General features: G+C 39.5%; 1 protein-coding gene across 5 annotated transcripts in view; it reads left to right on the top strand.

Moving 5' to 3' along the window:
* LRFN2 (leucine rich repeat and fibronectin type III domain containing 2) overlaps nt 1-21956 on the top strand; it is a 584899-nt gene that overhangs the window by 276119 nt on the left and 286824 nt on the right. For 3 of the 5 annotated variants that reach the window (XM_075595393.1, XM_075595389.1, XM_075595388.1), the window contains exon 2: nt 3511-3763. The exons of the other annotated variants lie outside the window; for them this stretch is intronic. The gene's annotated coding sequence lies outside the window, so the exon portion shown is untranslated. The remainder of the gene's footprint in view (nt 1-3510; nt 3764-21956) is intronic. 5 annotated transcript variants of the gene reach the window in all.

The raw sequence follows: 21956 nt of genomic DNA, 5'->3' as shown, positions 1-21956 counted from the left end.
CAACTCAAATACCTGGGGGTTAATATCACGCGGACATACAACACAATTTACCAGGCAAACTACCCGCGACTGATGCGGACCCTGAGAGAGGATATCCATAGGTGGGCTAAAAATAAAATTTCATGGATCAGCAAAATCCACTGCGTAAAAATGAACTTGCTCCCTCGCCTATTATATCTTTTTCAAACTCTTCCAGTGCCATTAGGTTTGAAGGACACTCTCTCCCTCCAAACTGAGATAGATAAGTTTATCTGGGGAGGTAAAAAGGCGAGGGTGAGCAAACAGATAATGCGCAAACAAACGGGGGCTGGAGGGCTAGCGGTACCTTGTTTGTTGTCATATTACCGGGCGGCCCAATTGTGTCAAATTGTGCAATGGCACACCAGCCCCGACTCTAAAAGATGGGTCGCGTTAGAGCGAGAGGTATGCTCCCCATTAGAATTGGAGCACCTGATTTGGTACCCTAAGAAGGTGCGCAATAGCACAAAACTGCCACTATCCTCAATGACCAACTCGCTCTCGATCTGGGAAGGCACGATGCTCAAATGCGGCCTGACTAGCAGGGTGTCGGGCATGACACCAATTTGGAATAACCCCCTCTTTGCTCCGGGCCAGTCCAGCACAGATTTCTCTATCTGGAAACAAAACAACATAAAGCGATTAATAGATCTGGAGGGGAGACAAGGCATAAATTTTTTCGAAATAGTCAAATCAGACCATCACATCCCCAATGCCGAGATCTTTAGGTACCTCCAGATCAGGGCGTTCTATCAAAAAGTTCAGCCACAGTCCCCTATGACGAATTTCGAAAAGCTCTGTCGATCAGGGACATCCACGGCGAGACTCACATCGCAGATGTACAAAGAAGTGACCGGTTCTAGCACGATAGTAAAAGACAAAACCAGATACATGACTCAGTGGGAGACAGACCTGGGCGAGGAGTTGGAGGTGGAGGACTGGACAAAGATAGTGACGGCGACCTCTAAGAGCTCTATATGCACAACCTTAAGGGAGAACGCATATAAGGTAATGATGCGATGGTACCATATTCCCACAAAACTAGCTAAATTCCTGCCCAGTTACTCCCCATTGTGTCCGCGACAATGTGGACAGCAAGCAGACCTGTTACACATGCTGTGGTCCTGCCCCAAAATCGTCCCAGTCTGGGACTCAATTAAAGACTGGTTGAATAAAATTACAGGTAAACCCATCCCATTAGACCCATGGCTGTTCCTCTTGAACAGACCAGCAGCCGGGTTCACCAAAGGAGAAAACAAATTGATAGCGCATTTTGCTATGGCGGTGAGGGGGGAGACTGCAGCACGTTGGAAACAAAACACAATTCCCACAATTACAAACATTAGAAATAGAATTTGGTCAGTATGCCAGATGGAAATGTTGACAAGCCTGGTCAACGACACTTGTGAAAATTTTGAAAAAGTCTGGGCACCATGGTTAGCCCAGAAAGATATCCAGGGAGTGGAAAGGACTACAATTTGGCTTTAATATTAGAAAATGCGTTCTCCCATGAGGGAGCGTTTAGAGACGGGACCCACGACACACATAGATACCCCCCCCCCTCTCCCTGAGAACCCCACTTACCCTGGAAGGGACTTATAGGAGAGCGAGAGAGACAAACCAGTTGAGAGTCGGCTGTCCTACGGGGTACGCACAAATTCCCCAGACGCAGAGAACCAGCGAAGGTGAGGCAGAGGCGGAACCACAGAAGGAGAACCCCAACTACCACCCCCCCCCACACCCCCCACTTTTTTTTCCTTCTCTTTGTCTGTCCCCCCCCTCCGACCCCTAGCCGGAGGCCCGCCCCAGTCTGTCTGTATGTCTACCCCGTATGTCCAAAGATGTCTATCCACTCACAATGAAGATTGACACATGCAGTAAGCTGATACTGCTTTGAAAAAAAAAAAAAAAATTTAAGTTGAAAAAAATAAAAATAAAGGAGAGCACACAATGGTGTAATATATAGGGTATAATGTGGCACAAAAACACACAGGTAATGCACTCACATTTGTACAATGATATGAGTCGTTGGAGAGAGCCGGAGGTGACTCGTGCAGGGATGTTGCTAATACAGTCACTTGGAGATTCTTTCGCGTGCGTCATGTCCGGTGACGTCACTTCCTGTGACGCGGCGGTCAGGGCGGAAGACGCTGTCTACCGCTGTGAACTCTCCTGCTCGTTTGCCAGCACCTCCTCCCGCCAATACTCCCCAGACAATGTCCTCCAACTTGCTACGTCAGATTCTACGCGTTTCGTAGCTTTTGCCACTTCTTCAGGAATCATAGAGGTCAAGCCCAGTGGTCTCCCATATATATAGTGCAGACAAATTAACTATTGGCTACTCTAATGGGTGGGACATTAGTCAATATTACAAATGGACATGATATACATAATTGAGTCTGAATGATTGTATGAATACATAATAACATGTGAAATAGACAGTGTTATAAACATATAATAATATATTACTAAAAAATCCTAATCTACATAAAATATTTATATAAATATAAAAATATATCATATAAAACGACGCAATGACGCATGAATTTCAAAGGATACCAAAGAGGAGAATAATGAAGAGAACAGACATTAATATAACGTTCCACCAGAATATAAAATATATAAAACATATGTAACATAAGAAAAAACAGAACATCTTCAAATTAAAAATGCACCAATGTCTATATCGACATTTAAACCTTTTGAAGTAAGGGTTTGCATTTTATGGATCCAGAAAGTCTCCCTCTTAGCTAAATTATTTAGTCTATTCCCACCCCTCCAATGGGCGGGAACATGCTCTACACCTTTAAAACTAAGAGTTTTAGGATCCGAATTATGGTGCATGCTAAAATGTTTAGATACATTGTGCGTAAAAATATTTTTCTTAATATTTAAAAGATGTTCTAAAATTCGTACTTTCAAGGCCCTTGAGGTCCGTCCTATGTATTGGAGGCCACAAGGGCACTCTAAAACATAGATAACGTACTCCGTTTTGCAATTAATATAATTTTCTATTTTGAATACTTCCTTAGTGACATTTGATTTAAAACTGAATTTTTCTTTATCTTTATGAGTGCATGCCTTGCATGTATAACAACCATAAACACCTAAAGGTTTGCCTAGCCATGATGAAGTACCTTCAATCTTTTTTTTTGAAGGTTGTAGGTGCTAATCTACTTTTAAGATTCGAAGCCTTGGTTTCATAGGTATATGATCTCTCAACACAATGTCATTTTGTAAAATGTGCCAGTGTTTTGATATTATTTTCTTAATTTGAGGTGCTTCTCTATTATACTGAGTTAAAAATGCCATATTAAAATTCATTTTTTGACTTGTGTCCAATATATCCTTTCTTTCTACAGTATCTGCTCTCTTAATTGCTTTTTCTATAGTGTGGGGATTGTAATTTCTCTCTTTAAATGTATTTATTAGAACCTCTGATTGTTCATGATAGACTTGTTCTTCAGTGCAGTTTCTCTTTAATCTTCTTAGCTGTCCATATGGAATATTGCGAATCCATTCAGGATTGTGGCAGCTACTCTCCATTATGAAGGAGTATTGACGGGAAGAGGTGCTGGCAAACGAGCAGGAGAGTTCACAGTGTCTTCCGCCCTGACCGCCGCGTCACAGGGAGTGACGTCACCGGACGTGACGCACGCGGAAGAATCTCCAAGTGACTGTACCAGCAACATCCCTCCACGAGTCACCTCCGGCTCTCTCCAACGACTCATATCATTGTACAAATGTGAGTGCATTACCTGTGTGTTTTTGTTCCACATTATTCCCTATATATTACACCATTGTTTGCTCTCTTTCTTTATTTAACCCTCGGGAGGTACACTCAGGATTTATGGACCCTTCTAGCCCACCAGATACACTGATCTAGCATTATCACTATCAGAGGGCATTTATTGCACAAGGGCTCCAGTCAGAGAGAGAAGGATCTCTGACATGTCTGTTACCTATCTATATATTGTGAGTGAGACCTATTTTGTGATTACTTTTTGCACATTTTACATATTTGGTCTGCACTATTATATCTTCCATTTTTTCCCTGCATATTATCCCAAGAATTGAGCGCTCCTCCCACCTGGAAGAAAACGTAAGAACTCTGGACCTGGACAGTCCTTTAAGGGTGTAGAGCTGCTTTTTATATATATTTTTTCACATTTGGTGAAGGATTTTTTATTCACTATATATATATTTATATATTTTCTTGTAATTCCCATATTCACATCACGTTTATATCACCTGTATTATTGTAATTAATTCACTATTAGAAGCGCCCGGTACCATTTTTCCCTTTAAACTTAGCTGATAAAGCCAGGGATTCACTTATTTTTGCACATATCCTGACTCTTAATTACTCAGTGTTTTTCTAACTTATACTGTACATCATTTTGTTTTAAAAGACATGGAATTGGTTAATATAAACCATATTGGATATTTAAGAAAAGACTGGTTTTGATTCAAGAAGGTTATCATGAAAAAACTATGAAATTTCCATAATTATTATTGGGGTTCACAAACTTTATCACGCCACAGTACACACACACACACACACACACACACACACACACACACACACACACACACACACACACACACACACACACACACACACACACACACACACACACACACACACACACACACACACACACACACACACACACACCAGCTCCACTGGGATGCTGCTTGTATTATGAAGCCCTTTTGGCACTCATTAAAAGAATAGAATGCTCCTCAGACAGGGGGCCTTATGCAGAGAGTATCGTTATTTCAAAATTCGCCATTTTTTGTACAATTTCGCGCAGAAACCGGCAGAAAATGGCGAGTTCCGAAAAACGCGCCATTTTGTTTTTTCAATTGCTAAAACTCGCCTCGCGGCTGGCGAGAACCTCCATCTCGCCATTTTTAAAACTCTCCGAATGCAGAGAGGTGCGAACGGCATAAAGCGGCTGTTCGCGCCAAAAAATGGCGCGATTCTCGCATTTTTGCCGCGCCAGGAAAAGATGGCAAGATGGCGCTCGCCGCCTATAGTAAAGGGGAAAAAAAGGCGCGAATTTGTTTTTACACGTTTCTGAAGCGCGCATCTCGCCAATTTAAACTCGCCACACGCATCCATGTTAAACATAGCAGAATTCGCACTTTTCTGCATATGGAGAATAAAACTCTCCAAAAAAGCTACTTTTTATGAAATTCGCCAATTTTAAAATTCTATGCTCTCTGCATAAGGCCCAGGGTGTTCTTCTAAAGCTTGTTCATGAGCTGATAATAAGTTTTGGATGGCAATCAACATACCTTATTCCTTTCTGGTAGCTTAACCTCAGTTAAATGAATTTCTGAAGAGTTTAAAATGCAGTAATGCTCCTCACTGCATGCTGATGCTGATCACAAGAATTTTTTAACCATTTTGGTTTCTAAAATATCTTGCAGCAAATATATATATAGATGACCAGTGCTTAATGAGAAACATGCAGTTTGCAGCAGGAGTGTAATTCACTATGATTTAATTTGTTCACAGACTTAAAATAAAACACTTGGGGTTACATTGTCCTTTTAAGGCATGGTAACCAAATAAAACCTACTCCACTCTGGAGGATAACTAAAAAAAATAACTTGACTACAGAAACTACCATTGCTGACCAGCTAAGCTGTTACTGTTCAAAAATAAAGTAGAAAGTGTAGCAGAATTTCAACCATAGGGCTCACCCTCAGACTAGGGTCAATTGTTTAAATTCCCATTAGAGCTATTTCACACCACCTTTCTTTTTTTCTTAGAATTTCAATGGGTAGACCTTACCCTGACAGGTAAGGAAACACAACAAACAGTCCTTTCCAAGGCAGACATGCCATGTCTCAGGACTCAGGTAAACAGCCATACAGAGCCAAGCAGAGCCATCTCAAAATCCTCTGTATGAAACACAGTTTTCAATGTTCCCAGGCTGTCTTTTAAACATTGCAGCTCAGGTTAATTAGTTGCACCTGAAGTTGCTGTCAGTAAAGGTTAACCCCATCATGCTGCTAACCAAGCACGTTCTGTATCTATCTATCTATCTATCTATCTATCTATCTATCTATCTATCTATCTATCTATCTATCTATCTATCTATCTGTCAAACAGAAAAAATAGTCTGTGCTAAATCTAGAATCTAATAAAAGTAATACATTGGCTGTAAATAGGCATTTATAGATTGCTCATTAAGAAACAGGAATTTTGTAATGGGAGTAGAGTGAAGATTCTAATCTGGACAAAACCAAATCCAAAAACTAGATACAAACAAAAAATAGAAGGGCTTTCTTCAATTATGAAGGAAAATGTATTTATTAAACATATATCATCTTATAGTGCTGAAGATGTAAAATCATGATAAAAACTAAACAAAATATGCGGATGGACATAGAACCTGGGGTCAGGAATACCAGTAGGGATTTACTTCTTGCCAATTCTAAATCCAAGGTCAATACTCGTCCAATTAGGACTGATGGTATCAATGACATTGGATCTAACCAAGCGAATTGTCCCAGGTTCATCACCAAATTTAACCAATCTGCATATAAAATCAAAAAGGTATTGAACAGCCACTGGAATATTCTCAGGAATGATCCTTTCCTGGGACCTACTCTACCCACTTGTATCCCGGTTACGTATAAAAAGGCTAGGAACATCAAGAACATTGTGGCCCCTAGTCTATTGAGAGCAACTACGGGTGGGAATGCAATTGTGTCTGACCGTCTCTCCGGCAATTTTTCATGTGGACGTAACAGATGTCTTACATGTAAACATCTTATTGCCGGGGACAAATTCTGTTCTTTCTCTAATCAGAGAGAGCATGAAGTCAAGGGCAGGATCAACTGTCTCTCCGCCTATGTGGTCTATCTCATATCGTGCTCTTGTGGTCCCCAATATATAGGGAGAACCATACGTCCTATGAGCACTAGGTTCCTAGAGCATAGACGCAACATCATCAATGGTAATCTTGCTCATAGTCTCTCTAAACATTTCTCTTTTTGTCATAACAAAGATCCTGCATCTCTCACTATTAGGGGTATCGAGCACGTGTCAGTGTCTCTCATTGGGGGTGATAGATTCAGGAGGCTGTGTCTCAGAGAGACCTTCTGGATTTATACACTGGACACTTTGTCACCCAAGGGGTTCAATGAACATATAGATACAAGCACGCTGGTGTAGCATCTTTCCGGTCTCCTTGCTCGTCTGCTGACCACATCATCCTGTCTATACAACATCCATTATGATATCATTAGATAATATTTTTTGTGATATTTTTGATATGATAAACTATTGTTGAAGTATATAATTGGAGTGTTGTTATATATAATTATGTTTTAAAAACCTATATATCCTTTATTAATGTCACATATTTGTGTGCATAATTATGCACTAAGCACATATATATATATATATATATATATATATATATATATATATATATATATATATATATTTACACATTTTTTATACATTTTTTATATATGTTTGAGAAGTTCTTTTATGGTTTTTATAGCCTTAAAGATTGAATCATATACATTAAAATATGCTCTCTCTGTAGTTGTTTACACTTGATGTGTGGAACATTGTTGTTCTGAATGTGTATGAGGCTATGGGGCCTATGCAGAGAGCAGCGAATTTTAAAAATGGCGAATTTAGTAAAAAGTAGCTTTTTTGGAGAGTTTTATTCTCCATATGCAGAAAAGTGCGAATTCTGCTATGTTTAACATGGATGCGTGTGGCGAGTTTAAATTGGCGAGATGCGCGCTTCAGAAACGTGTAAAAACAAATTTTCGCCTTTTTTTCCCCATTGCAATGGCCGCGAGCGGCAGCTTCTTGCCAATTTTTTCTGGCGAGGCAAAAAGGAGACAATCGCGCCATTTTATTGGCGCGAACAGCCGCTAGATGCCGTTCGCGGCTCTCTGCATTAGGATATTTTTAAAACTGGCGAGATTGAGGTTCTCGCCAGCCGCGAGGCGAGTTTTACAAATAGAAAAGAAAAATTGGCGCGTTTTTGGAACTCGCCATTTCCTGCTGTTTTCTGCGCGATTTTCTCCAAAAAATGGCGAATTTCGAAATAGCGCTGCTCTCTGCATAGGCCCCTATATTTGTAAGGCCCAAACAAAATTTCTACATTATCAAGTGATTAATTTTATTTTATTTTCCATTTTTTAGTATATATTATCTTGTATCTATAATTTTAATTATCCATGTTTTTAGCAGTATTATTGTTTCATCAGTATGTTTTTAAAGATATATGTATTATCATTATGAATTCATTGGTTTTATATTCATTAGGGATTTTTTTGATTTTTTTTGTGTTCCCCTTATTAACCTCATGTTTCTTTCCATGTTCTTCTCCATGTTTTCACCCAGCCCCAAAAGTTAATTATGTAAGCATTCAACTATCACTCATGTGTTTTAAATTTATCTATTAGCACTGGTCTATAAATGTGGTTTTGTATTAGTAAAGTGCCAACCCCTGAGGAAGTCGCATGCAGCGACGACACGCACAGGGAAGGAGTCTTATTGGACTTTAAATTATATATATATATTCATTCATCTATGTACTTTTGGCATTCATCCGCCACACTTTGGAGCCCGTCCGCTGTGGTTATCCATATTTTATCAGTGAATAGAGCAGAGCCTGCTGTGCTGGTATCCAGTCTCATCCCCGGCCGCCAACTCTCGCGGGATTTGAGCATCAGGAGGAGATTGTGCGTGCGCATCTCCCTGACGTCCGCAGCAGGAGCTGGTTTGATACACCACACGTGGATCAGCAAACGGAGGGTCCTGCGGGTGATGTTAAAGACTTTTCAACCACTGCTTTTAATTAATTTACATATTGTAAGTGCCCTTATGCTATCAGCATATACCATCATTAAAAAACAGTATTATGCTATGGGAGCCGCGCTGTCCTCTTTTTGTCATATATATATATATATATATATATATATATATATATATATATATATATATTTATATATATATGTAACAGCTGCTATCACCAAAGCGACAGCAAAGAAACAGCACTCAAATTTCATCAAAGCAAAAAGTGCTAAAGCCTGAGAAAGGTCCCTTAGAGGACTGAAACGTTGGTTATCTTTGTGCTGATTAAATTTGAGTGCTGTTTCTTTGCTGTCGCTTTGGTGATAGCAGCTGTTACCTATCATTACTCTATGAAGCATGCACCTTGTCCATTGACTCATTTGAATGGAGTGCCATCTGTTCTGATTGATATATATATATATATATATATATATATATATATATATATATATATATATATACAGCATTCCAGTGATTAAAGTAGTAGCAGCTGGTGCTAGTGCGATATAAATAAACAGCATAAATAAATATATATATATATATATATATATATATATATATATATATATATATATACAGCATTCCAGTGATTAAAGTAGTAGCAGCTGGTGCTAGTGCGATATAAATAAACAGAATACAGTACCAGTGTTGAAGTGGTAAAAAGACAACAGCAATCTTGCTGACCAATAAGGTAACATTGCTATAGTCCACTATTATGAATGTGCAGATTGAGGAAGAAAACTCAAACTCTTGATGGTGGGAAGTGCTAATTATTGATGACCCCAATAGATTTATTAGCAGGGCAAATTGCTCAATCAAGCAATTTAGCATTTTCAGATATGTGTGGGCACTTTAGATGTGTTTTTATATATTTTTTTGTTCCTGTGTTCTGTCTCCAGAGGCCAAACACCTTGACCCATTTTGATGACCAATTGAAGGTAATTTCTGCCAGAACTTAGATCTACCAGAAGTTTCAACCAAAATCAATGCAGCCCCCTCAGTACATTTTCTGTTTTTGTAAGCGATACAAAAATTGTAAAATGGTACATCTCATTGGCATCTCATTGACCTGATTCTGGAAACAAAACCTTAAATGTACAATTTTGCAACTTGTAGTATATTTTCAGACAATTTGCTTGAGCTGTTTCAGAGAAATTAAATAGTTAAGATGAAAATTAATTGGTAAGTACGGTACAAACACCGTACAGCAACCACCTGTACATTTACTTTGACATCTGGGTGTCAGTGATAATTACTCACTGTGCAACAGGTTTCCTGAGCAAGTAAACCTAATAGGACAAAGATTCATAACACGGAATGAAACACAGCAAAACAAAATGTCAAACGCCATCAATTGGTGGATTTTGACATCATATTGTTCTAGTATTCTCAAACTTCAGTTGGAAACATCTGTTCATTTGAATTCTCTACTATTGTGCAGTATTATACGAGCAAATAAATAAGCCTAGTTTCTACTGATAATCCAGGCACTGGAAATGAGGTTGTCCAGATACTGTAAATAAATAAATAAATAAATAAGCCTAGTTTCTACTGATAATCCAGGCACTGGAAATGAGGTTGTCCAGATGCTATGGTCTTTCAAAATGATCACTCACTGTTTTAAAGTCCAATGGAAATAATGAATACCAGTCCAACTCTCACATTACTACGACTTGAAAAGAAATGCGTTTTTTGTTTTTTTTTCAAACGGCAAAAGATTTTCATGTAACAAGGACAATCTCATTCCCAATAAACTTTCCGAAGGTTATACTCACATCATGGATATCGTGAAAAAAAAAAAATCCTATTGCGCAGTGAATTATTATTATTGCCACCTAAATGTCAAAGTTAATCTGCAGGTTGTTTGTTACGGGTGGATATCAATTTATTTTCATTTTAAATATTTAATTTCTCGGAAACAGTTTAAGCAAATTGTCAGAAATTTTACTATACTGTAAGTTGCAAAATAATACATTTAATGTTTTGTATAAAAAAAAATCTGGTTATTTGGATATACTGTTTATTTTAGTTTTTATAACTTCAAAAAACAAAAAATGAATTCCAAGATGGTGGCTGCACAGATTTGGTTGAAACTTCTGTCAGAGCTAAGATAGGAATAGGATAGAAAGATACCTTCAAAATGTCATCAGAATCGGTTAAATTATTTGGTCCGAGGAGAGAGAACAGAAAAAAAAACAGACAAAGAAAAACACACACAAAGTGGTCACAATGTCTAGTTGATATCTTCGCTTCGATCACTTTGCTCATCCAACTAAACGTATTTATTTTTATTTTAAGACCACAATAATGTGAGAATTTAAGTGGTATTTAAACAGTGCTTGATCGTTGTTACAGACAATAGCTGCCTTTATGGACAACTGCTCATTCCACTGACACAGCCCTTACTAAAATAACTAATGACCTCCATGCTGCCAAAGACAAATGCTATTACACTGCACATATTACTCAAACTCTCTGCTGCCTTTGATAATGGGGACCACCCTCTTTTCCTTCACATTCTCCATATTCCTGGAATCCGTAACAGAGCTCTATCCTGAATTTCCTCTTACCTCTCCCATCGTTCTCTGTTTCTCGTTTGCTAACACCTCTTTGTGGGCATACTCCAGGGCTCTGCCCTGGGATCTCTTCTCTTTTCTCTTTACATACTCTCTCTGGGTGACCTTATCAAATCTTTTGGGTTCAAATATCAACTCTATGCTGATAAGACACAAATTCACATTTAAACCCCTGTACAGACTAAAGTCTCTGAATGTCTCTTTGCTATGTCATCCTTGATGGCACTGTGCCGACTCAAGCTTAACATGTCAAAAGAGGGAGCTCCTCATACTTCCTCCCAAGCCTGGACCTACTTCCCCCTTCTACTGTACATTGCTGTTGGCAATACTATCATACACCCAGTATCACAAGCCTATACCTAGGTGCCACTCCTTCCACACTTTATCCTCCCATATTCACTATGTAGCTAAAACTTGTAATTTTTTTCCTCCATAACATTACAAAGATACACCCTTTCATCTGTCGCTCTAGTGCTAAAACTGTAATTCATTCTCTCCCATCTCTACAATATAACCTTCTACTATCCAGACTTCTTGCCACTCACCTGTATCCCGTACAATCTATCCAAAAATTCCTAAATGCTGCCGTTTGAATCACTTTAATCTCTCCTAAATATTTCTCAGCATCTCTCCTGCCGAAATTCATCTCTTTTATTTCAATTAAATCCTGTATTACTTCCAAATTTTTCCTGCTCTCTTTTTTTTGTATCACTTTTTTTTTTATTGAGAACAACATACATCCAAATGATAACGACAATGTCATAGGCACATGACATGACTCTTCAACTGAGTTAAACAACATGTTTTCCCAAAATGGGTATTTTTCAGTTGGTTGGTGGGGGGGGGGGGAGATCTAAGGGGGGGAAGGGGGTTTCCTTTTCTCTTTTAAGGCTATACACTCTTCTGCCCCTCCTTACATCTCAGCCCTAATAACTATGCACTATCCCGACACTTGCGTTCTGCTCCAGGATGTCTACCACTTTCATATCTAAAGCCCTGTCCCATATAAAACCGTGTCACTCATTGCCACACACCTCTTGAATGCCCTCAATATTCGACAGGCACCTTCTCTCTCCACTTTTAGGACCTTTCTAAAAAACAAAACTTTTTAACGAAGCATATGGGTATCTCCGCAGGCTGATACTATACACCTCATATGCACTGACCTTGGCCCCTTGCCGATGCACTTACCAGAACACCCTCCTACTGTTTCTAAGTTCTACCAACTTACCACTTAGATTGTAAGCTCTTTGGGGCACTGACTCCTGCCCCAAAGAGCAGTGTTTTATGTGTGAAGGGTTATTCCCTTTGTGTTATATTATTATATCAAGTGTATTGTAAAGCGCTCTGTACCTGAATGGCACTATATAAACATCCTCAAATACTGTACAAACAACTTTGTTGCCAGTAAATGTCCTTACAGTACATATGAACTTACAACTTTGTTGCCAGTGCCTCGGCTGTCATTGGAAAGTAGGCTGATTTATAGGCTTGTAAAATACTACACAATATAATGTGAGTATTACATTGGTCAGACATTACCATTTTTAACTGAAGTTTGAGAATACTAGGACAATTTATTAACAAAACCAACCAATTTATGGTGTTTCAATTTTTTTTTTATGTGTTTCATTCATCTTTGTCATATTAGGTTTATGCGCTCATCCTACACCGTGGAATCAAATATAATGCTTTCCTAGTAAATACAACAGGATTTGTGCACTATGCCAATGGCAACCAGGATGTTACATAATTGATGACTGGCTATCCAGTATTGCCAGATGCCAATTTTGCCAAATTTTAGGGTGTAGTCGTGCCTGCCTGGCATAGCATGGAAGTTTGGGTGTTGGCTTGTTTGGTCCCCCATTATATGGTAAAAATTAATCTAACTAATATAATGTCATAAAGTATTTGCACATTTCTGCAATGGATGATGTGGCTGTCGGTGGAGTGGAGTCTGGCAACACACTGGCCAGTACTACCACTGGTACTAGTCATACTAATTGACAACATCTCTGATATTGGAGATGGGCAGACAGCTATTGTTAGGTATTTTTAAAGTGCTATAGTACTGGTATTATTAGTGTAGTGGTAAGGGTAGTTTTGTAGTCTTAGTAATTACCCCACTCCTCCTGAGCAGCTTGAATGCTAGGGGAAGGGACTGTATATTTCCATGGAATCAGATGTTGATTCTTCTTGACAGAAGGTAAAATATAGGACAGTTTTGTCCGGTGGTCGGTTAGGATTGCACCAGCAGCACTAAACATTCTCTCTGACATTACACTTGCAGGAGGAGAACTCAGCCACTCTTCTGCTAACTTTGCAAAAGTGGGCCATGTTTCTGTTTTAGCAGCCCAGTATTCTAGAGGAGCAGGGTCTGGAGGCAGGAAGGAACTATCAACCAAATACTCTTCCAACATGTCCATGGCACTAGTAGCACTAAAGGTGTCTGCTGCTTCTTCGCTACTGCGAACCATGCCATAGTCATGAAGCATTTCCTATAGTGATGGGCCATGACTTCTGCTGCTGTTACTGCCCTCGCCACAAGGAACCCTACCACCACTACCCCTACCAACAACACCACTACCAAAAATCAATTGAAGGAGGCCTGAGAGGAGAAAAGCTGTGTCGATGGTGATGATGACCACTGTGTTGTTGGTTTATACGTGAAATGTACTCCCACTGCCTGGACACAATCAATTACATAGTTACATAGTAGATGAGGTTGAAAAAAGACATACTGTAGTTCAACCTATGCTAAATTTAGAAAATTAGCTTCTCCTTGCAATTTGCCACAGTCTCTTAACCATGTGGAAAACAGTATTTTATTCTGTCTTTGAAGAGAAAGTATAAAAGTCCAGATCTCTCCATTTTATACTGACATCACGGGGGTCATTTATCATGCATGCATTTTATCAACCATTGCCACCATATCATCATCATACTCATCATCATCATCATCATCATCATCATCATCATCATCATCATCATTATCATTAAGCAAATCTAGCAAATTTTGAGAAAAGCGACCTCCTAAGTAAATGTTGCACATCTTTTGGTGACGGACCAACATTAAATGGGATTGGAGTAGAGAAGGTGACAACAAATGTAACATGAAGTAGCAACTAGATATATAGAAAGAGAATGAAAAGAGGACAGTGCAACAAAGGCAAATGGAAAGGAAAGGAAAGGTTTGAGTAGGTGAGGGTGGTCGACAGAATCAAAGACAGTAGAAAGTTCTAGTATGATTGAAAAGGACCATTCCCTTTTCAACCACATACAGTACCTCTACTGACTTAGCTTTCATAGCTATTACTTTACTGCAGTTTGCTAATTCTCCTCTTAAAATAAGCTACTGTGCTAAAGTGTATTCTTAGTTTGCCTCACCTTGACTCTCAGGTCAAAAGGCAAAGTCAGTTTACAACAAAAATCAATGGCAGATTTTGTTATCAATCCTGTGTGGATAAGTATAGAATAAAGGTTATGGAATGTTACAGTCTCTGCATTTATATTGGAGAGAGTTTGTTACACAGAACAATAGACACCACATTACCAGTCTAACATGCAAGATTAAAGGGAATAGAAAATGATATCCTATGTAACCCCCCCCCCCCCCCGGCCAACCCCTTCCTCCCCCCCTGGCCACCCTCCTCCCCCCTAATGGAGAATTAGTTCTGGTTACTGGGTGTAGTGCTGCTAACCTGTTAGGCTCTCAGTATTCTGAGCTTCCAATGGTGGTAGCAGGGATAAACAGGACAGACTTTTGGATCTGTTCTATTACTCTTCGGTGCAGCACCTCCATCCAACAGGGCCTATCATGGATAGGTGCAGTCCCTGCAGGAACCCTCTTTCCTTCCCCCAGAATGACGGCATCCTCAGTCAGGAGTAAAATATAACTGTTGGTCTTTATTGAGTATACAGCATACAGCATACATCTGTCCCTGGAGCCAACCCAAGGAGCTTGAGGCCCCAGGAGTCTCTCCTTAACTTCCACACTCCCTGGTGGAATATGGGGTAGGTGCTTCCACTCCCCTGAGGGAGGGAAGGCCTGCAGCAGGTCCCTGGTTCAGCACAGAACTCACACAATAGGAAACACGCTCCTCTCCCTAAGGGGAGAGGACAGAGAGAACCACTAAATTTAGGCTGTAACCCCTTTTTGTTACCAGGGGAGGGTCCCAAGTCATAGCCCCGGTAATGGGCAGTACCCAGGACTTAGGCCCCCCTTGTCAATACTAGGGAGTTGTTTACTGCAGCAAGGGCAATGATTAACCCTAAAACTGCCTGCACAGGTACCAGGGCTTATGTGTTAGGCAGAGAAGTGGTTTAGTAGCCCAGGGGGTACCTGGCTACACCTATATAGTCTCCAGAACCCTGAAATGTCAGATCTGTGAGTAGCTCTATTAACTAGAGTTACAATATGCTAATTATACCCATAGCACACATTTCCTGGATATCGAATTGATTTAGAGTCCAGAGTCAAGTGGGATGTAAATGATCATGGCTTCGTTCAGATAGTAGTCTGAGACTGTCCCTCCCTCAAACATGACCAAATCCCAATGGCGATCCTATTAAGAGTGTAAGTGATAATTCAAATGTAAAATGTTGTCTTACATTTCAGCCACTGTTTTAAAATCAAAATAATGGATTATGTGAATCTTTTTGTAAGTGCTCAGCTTTTATAATATGGTTATATTTGCATGCTTTCAAAACATGAATTGCTAATTTTAAAAGAAGTTCCTTAACCATGCTGAGTATACGTTAGAATGCTATTATCAGCTAATGTCTAAATGCACCCTAAGGATAATATTCTCCTACATCAGCAAACTTCTTGAGTTTCATCTATGGAAATATATATATATATATATATATATATATATATATATATATATATATAAACAGAAATTGCAAATGAAAGGAATGTACTGTATAATGTTCAAAGGATCTGTGATAATCAGTCTTGTTGACTGTTTAGTGATCACGTAAGGCATATGTTTAATTGTATAACAAAAATGGTGAACAAAGATATATTTGTTCTGTGTTTTAAATCCAGGCCCATTCTGCCCATTGATCTTGATTTGTTTAATAACTTACTACAGTACTTGAAATAACAGTTAATGATGTTTTTGTGAAAGTGTAAGCGATAAATAGGAATGGCTGTGCTGTAAAAGGAGCACACCTGAGATACCTGGCTGTGAGATATGCTAATGCCTATGCAAACTATAATTAAATGAGTCCCACATCACACTTCCTAAAATAATTTCCATACCAACTATATAGCGTTGATAAGCCTATGGTACAACCTAATGACAGGAATGATTGTCAGAGCCAGCAGGACTAGAACCCACAAAAACAGCTTTTTTAGGCCACAGCTCTAGCAGTGTGAATTAAACCAGCTGATGGATAGTATTACTGTCACATACTACTTTTGAGCTGTTCACTGCTCACACATTGGTGCTACATGAAGGGTATGCGCAAATGTGGCTACGGTATAACAGAATAAGGATAAAATAGTCACCGTGCCATTTTCCAGAGTGCCTGACACATACTGAATTGAAAAACGTTATTTAAAATTAAATAAAACTCTACAAACTACAGTGTTTGCACTAGCTTCCCACAGAACACAAAGGGGCCCTTGCAATAAGCTCCAACAGAATAAATTGCCAGGGTTTTCAAATCGCCATTTTTGACAGCGTTGTTATCACGGTATGCAGAAATCCCCGAATACCAGTGATAGCCACTAAGGTAATGAAGTTGACTGTAAATGTATTTTTATTGCATCGGATTGATGCCGGTGGTCTCCGGTGCTGATAATAATGGTGCTGATATTAATTGATATCAGTTCCGGTGACTCCCGGCATCAATCCGATGCAGGAAAAATGCATTATTTTTTGTAAGTCCCGTCTCACCACTTATGGGCTGCTTCTCACAACCCTCTTCCCAACTTTTCCTGGCGAGACGATTTGGAGAGGAGATCTCCATTCTAGAATAGCACGAGTTTGAAAAGCTGTCGATAAGTGGCTTATAGCCACGCGTTTGGAGATTTTCTTTATCTCTGCAATGTTGGGGGGCGAAAAGTTCTTTTATCATGACTTATCGGGCCTTACTGAATAGCAGTAGGCTTTTTTGGTGATAAGGTGGCGATAAGTGGCTTATCGGAGCTTAGTGCATTAGCCCCAAAGTGTTATTATGTTAACAAGTCTAACATTTCTTATGTGGAATAGGGTATGGTGTCAGACCCAACAGGATCAGAAGTTGAACACACACAACCTCTGTTATTCAGAACAACAGCTCTAGTAGTGTGAGATAATAAAGCCGATGGCTACCACCAGTCACAGTTTAGTTTGTTTTCATCTCTACTTCTCATTGAGTGCTCATAATACCTGTACAATGCACTTTATCCTCTTCAGAGATAGAGAAGCATATCTAATAAGCAATCTTCTGCCATGAGACACCTTCTGGCAAGGGAAGACACCTTACAGTACATTTATTTGAATAGGCTGTAATGTTTTCCAGAACCAAAGGTGCCTTATAGCAGAACACTGCTTAGTAAATATTGCCCACTGTCTTTATCCTTTATAAGTTTAGAAGTACTAACTCAAGTCACCCGGTCACTTTGTTATATTACTTTCTCACTGCATCTGCTTTATTTGCTGTGCTTCGTCTTGTTTTTACTTGTGTGTGTCAGAAAACCTGTGTTTTATTTAATCTCTATTAGAATATGAAGAGAGAGAGAAAAGGCAGGTAGCCCATGTTCTGTTATTTAATCTTACCTGGCCTCAGTAACTTATAGCCCTAAATACATATTATTATTTTGTGCTTGAAGTGCTTTCATGGTTACAATCAACAATATAGATATCCCTTGGAGGTATGTGGTTAGTAGATCATGTGCACTACTAACCATCAGCTGGTTTAGCTCACACTGCTAGATCTGCTAGCTAGAAAAGCAGTGGTTGGGGCTTCTAGTCCTATTGGGTCTGACACTGTTCCAGTCGCCAAGTTGGTACCTTAAGCTTATCAACTCTATATAGTTGTTATGTAAACCTTTTTAGGAAGTGTGGGATGGGACTCGTTGAAATATACTTTAGCCAGGACTGGTTCTTGGCTACCAGTCTGCCCTCACTGGCAGTAAGCTCTGGTAAGAGCAGGCCTGCCAGTACTTATCATGGATTTTCCCCACTCCTAGCAGTGCTCTTGAGTGACAGGGGGGAGGTGGAACCAGGCTTGGGTTCACTCAATCCTTGGTCAGACCTGGTGCCCTCCTCCTGGCTGTACTTAAGGGGATTGCTGGCCAAATGTAGTGAGTGCTTCTCCCCACTTAAGAGAGGCAGGTCACACACAGGTTGCCTTGAGCTGAACAGAATAAACTGTTCCAGTTATTATAACTTCTGCCTGGTGTGTGATCTTACTGGGGAAGGAAAGAACCATGCAGGGTACTGTATGTACCCCAGAAACCAGTCCTGGGTCTCCCCAAACATCAGTGGATGACTCAGCCCTCCTGCTTACCAACAGGTAGCATGCACCGCACACCTGTGATGACAGAATCCCCTATCGGGTGGGGGAAACACCGTTACAATACTTTGCATATCTCCCAGCCAGGTACCTCCGGTGTGATCCTTTTTCAGCACCAGCATGTCTCACTAATTTATTTGTAGGGGCGTTATAGTGTTGTTAAATGTACTAATTTTTATGCACGATTCACCACTTTTTTGTGTGCTGGTTTTTAAAATATTTGAGACCATTTGGACATGTTTAAAAAATAATCATTGTAATAATTACGTCTATACAGTGTGCTAAACCAATCCAGAAAAAGGACCTTTAAAATGAAGATTAAATAAGTATAGTTTCTTCCTACCATTTAGGACAATTTGGTTAAATGTTGCGTAATCACAGACACAACAAATAATTATATATTGTGCATGCTAACTATGATTTTGAATCAATTCCGTAATCACTCATTACAGACTTAAATATATATCTTAAAATATTTCCCAGTTTTCTACTTCAAATCACATTTAAAAAACAGTTACACGTTGATTAAATAAATCACAAAAAAAATTATGAATTTTGTTTTTTTTTGTTTCTAAATAAAATGTCGAACAGGAATGTATTTCTCGAAACTTCAGCTTTGGTCTTGCTATAAATTTTAGCCTACGCTGTACTTTTCCAATTATTCCTATCCATTTCATTTACCTTGGAATAAATTGATTAAAAGCCACAGAAAATGATTTCTTGATACTGTATCTCAACAGCAGCTATTTCTCCTGCCAACACTCGGTATTTCTGCAGAGCACTGATTACTCTTCATTTATAGTTGGCTATGTTTGCAACTGATGTATTTGAAAACATCTGTCTGCTAAATAATCAGTAGATCTGCAAATCAGCTCCGTGCAGTGTGGCTGGCGGTTCTGTTTCGCCTGTGATGATAATAAAAATAAAAAGAAAACACTTTTTCTTTTAACTCTTAGTCAGACCAAAACACTAAAGGGACTGAATTCATTTACATACCCAGTAGGAAAGTTGATACAGAATATATATCTAAAAAAAAAAAAAAAAGAACTAATTAATAAGATTTAACAGATGATTTAGCCTGTGGTGAATATAAAAGGTAAAATATTTGGTTAGCAGCAACATAAGATGCACAGTTTGTAGGCTGGTTCATGATCAGCAGTTATGACTTATCATTCTGTTCTATGATATTTATTACTTTCACATTTTTCTCTTTTTCGGATTCAAGGTGATGAAACGGCTGCCCTTGTATGGGAACTGTTCATTTAGTGTTATTAACGGTGTGCAAATAAAAATGTAGTGGTTCTCGTCTCCTCTCTAACCCCCTGTGCCATCACACTTCGACCTTTGCTCTTGCATAATATGTTCATTCCATCATAAGGGCACAGCAAACCCCTGCAGTGACAAGCAAATAAGCTGTAAAAGAGGATAATTGTATCTGCACACTAACAATGTTTCCATGATAAAAAGCGCATTGAAAGCACATATATGATAGTTTACCAGACACCAGCCTGAGGAGGTTGCAGATCTCTGTGTCACAGTCTGAAATTACTTGCTTCTCTCAAGGATGTTTTGCAATCCACGATCGCCCATCAAATGAATGGATTGGTAAGGTTCGTGGCACATGTTAGCATAAGACCAGCTAGAAAAATATGGAGCGGGGGACGTCACAGCGGTGCACAGGCATTAAAGTTCAAAAGACTTTATACGTTTCGTCACATGCTAGTGACTTCATCAGGGGTGTGTCATCGGGGTTGGTTTATTACCCCACTTTTTATTTTGCACTTTATGCTGGACTCTTTTATACATTTATTAATCTTTTTGGTGAAATTATTTCATAAATCAAATTGCACTGCCAGTATAACCAGCCTCACACTGAATATTCCCTAAAGGTTGAAACAGCTGTCTGCGAGTAGGTTTACTGGCTATACACTTCTTTAACCCAGACAGTGAGGACATGCTGTGTAATATGGCGGGCATCAGCATATAGGGGTCCATATCAAAATGGATTTGAAGCAAAAGGTGACATTGTGTGCTCATTTGCATGTCATTTCCCAGAATCCCTTGCTGCAGTGGAAACACTGGAGAGAGGAGATAATGGGTAAAGAAGGGTTACAGACCTGTCTGAGATATGTGAATGTGCTCATACGTGCTATTTTCCTTTGCTGTATGCTATACGGTGGAGTTTTTTTGGCACTTTTTTTCTCACCATAACTTATTTAAGGTGTAGTTGAAACCTATCCCAGCTTCAAATGGCAAAGCCAGTACACACACACGCACACATGCACGGACAGGTTGAAGAGGTGTTTGAGTCAGTATTGATGGCTGAAGCAAATTACATTGTCTTTGAAGCAGAGGAGGCTGTTTTTGACTTACAGTAGCAATGGTTAAAATAGGTATGACAGTGAAGTAAGGGCAAGGTAATCTTGTTTCTGAAGTGGGAGCCTGAGCATCAGCAGTTGTTATACCAGGCACTGCAGATGAATCAGGGAATGGTAAGTTTGTGCCTGGAGTGGAACCTTAGAACCAGCAAAAGTCATATCAGGCACTGTAGGAAAATTAGTGAAAGGTGAGCTGGTCTTTGAAGTGGGAACCTTAGAAATAGGGACTGTATATCAAACATTGCAGAGAAATTAGTGTAAGGTGAACTTGCATTTAAAGCAGCAACTTTAAAAGTAGTCTTAGGTATATCAAAACAAAACAGGGGGATCAGAGAAAGGTGAACTTGTCTTCAAAGCAGGAGTCTTATAATCATCAATAGGCATATCCAACATTGCATTCGGATCTGAGAAAGGTGAACTTGTTTGTGGCAGGGGCCATAGAAAATGTTCCTTTTAACTTCGGGAAGGCAATTTCAGCTTGGGTTAAAAAGACAGTTACTCAGGAAGAGGCAGGCTGGTGGCTGGAGGGGTGTGTGGCTGAAGGGATCATAACTCCTTCAGCCAACTCCTTCCACAGTCTCAGTGGTGCCAAGCCAAGCAAGTGCATGCTCTAGTTGATCCTGTAGGAATGTG

This window comes from Ascaphus truei, chromosome 4, assembly GCF_040206685.1.
Source record: "Ascaphus truei isolate aAscTru1 chromosome 4, aAscTru1.hap1, whole genome shotgun sequence".
Classification (NCBI taxonomy): Eukaryota; Metazoa; Chordata; class Amphibia; order Anura; family Ascaphidae; genus Ascaphus; species Ascaphus truei.
Note: the sequence above shows the minus strand (reverse complement) of the source record. Positions and strands in the feature narration are given on the sequence as shown.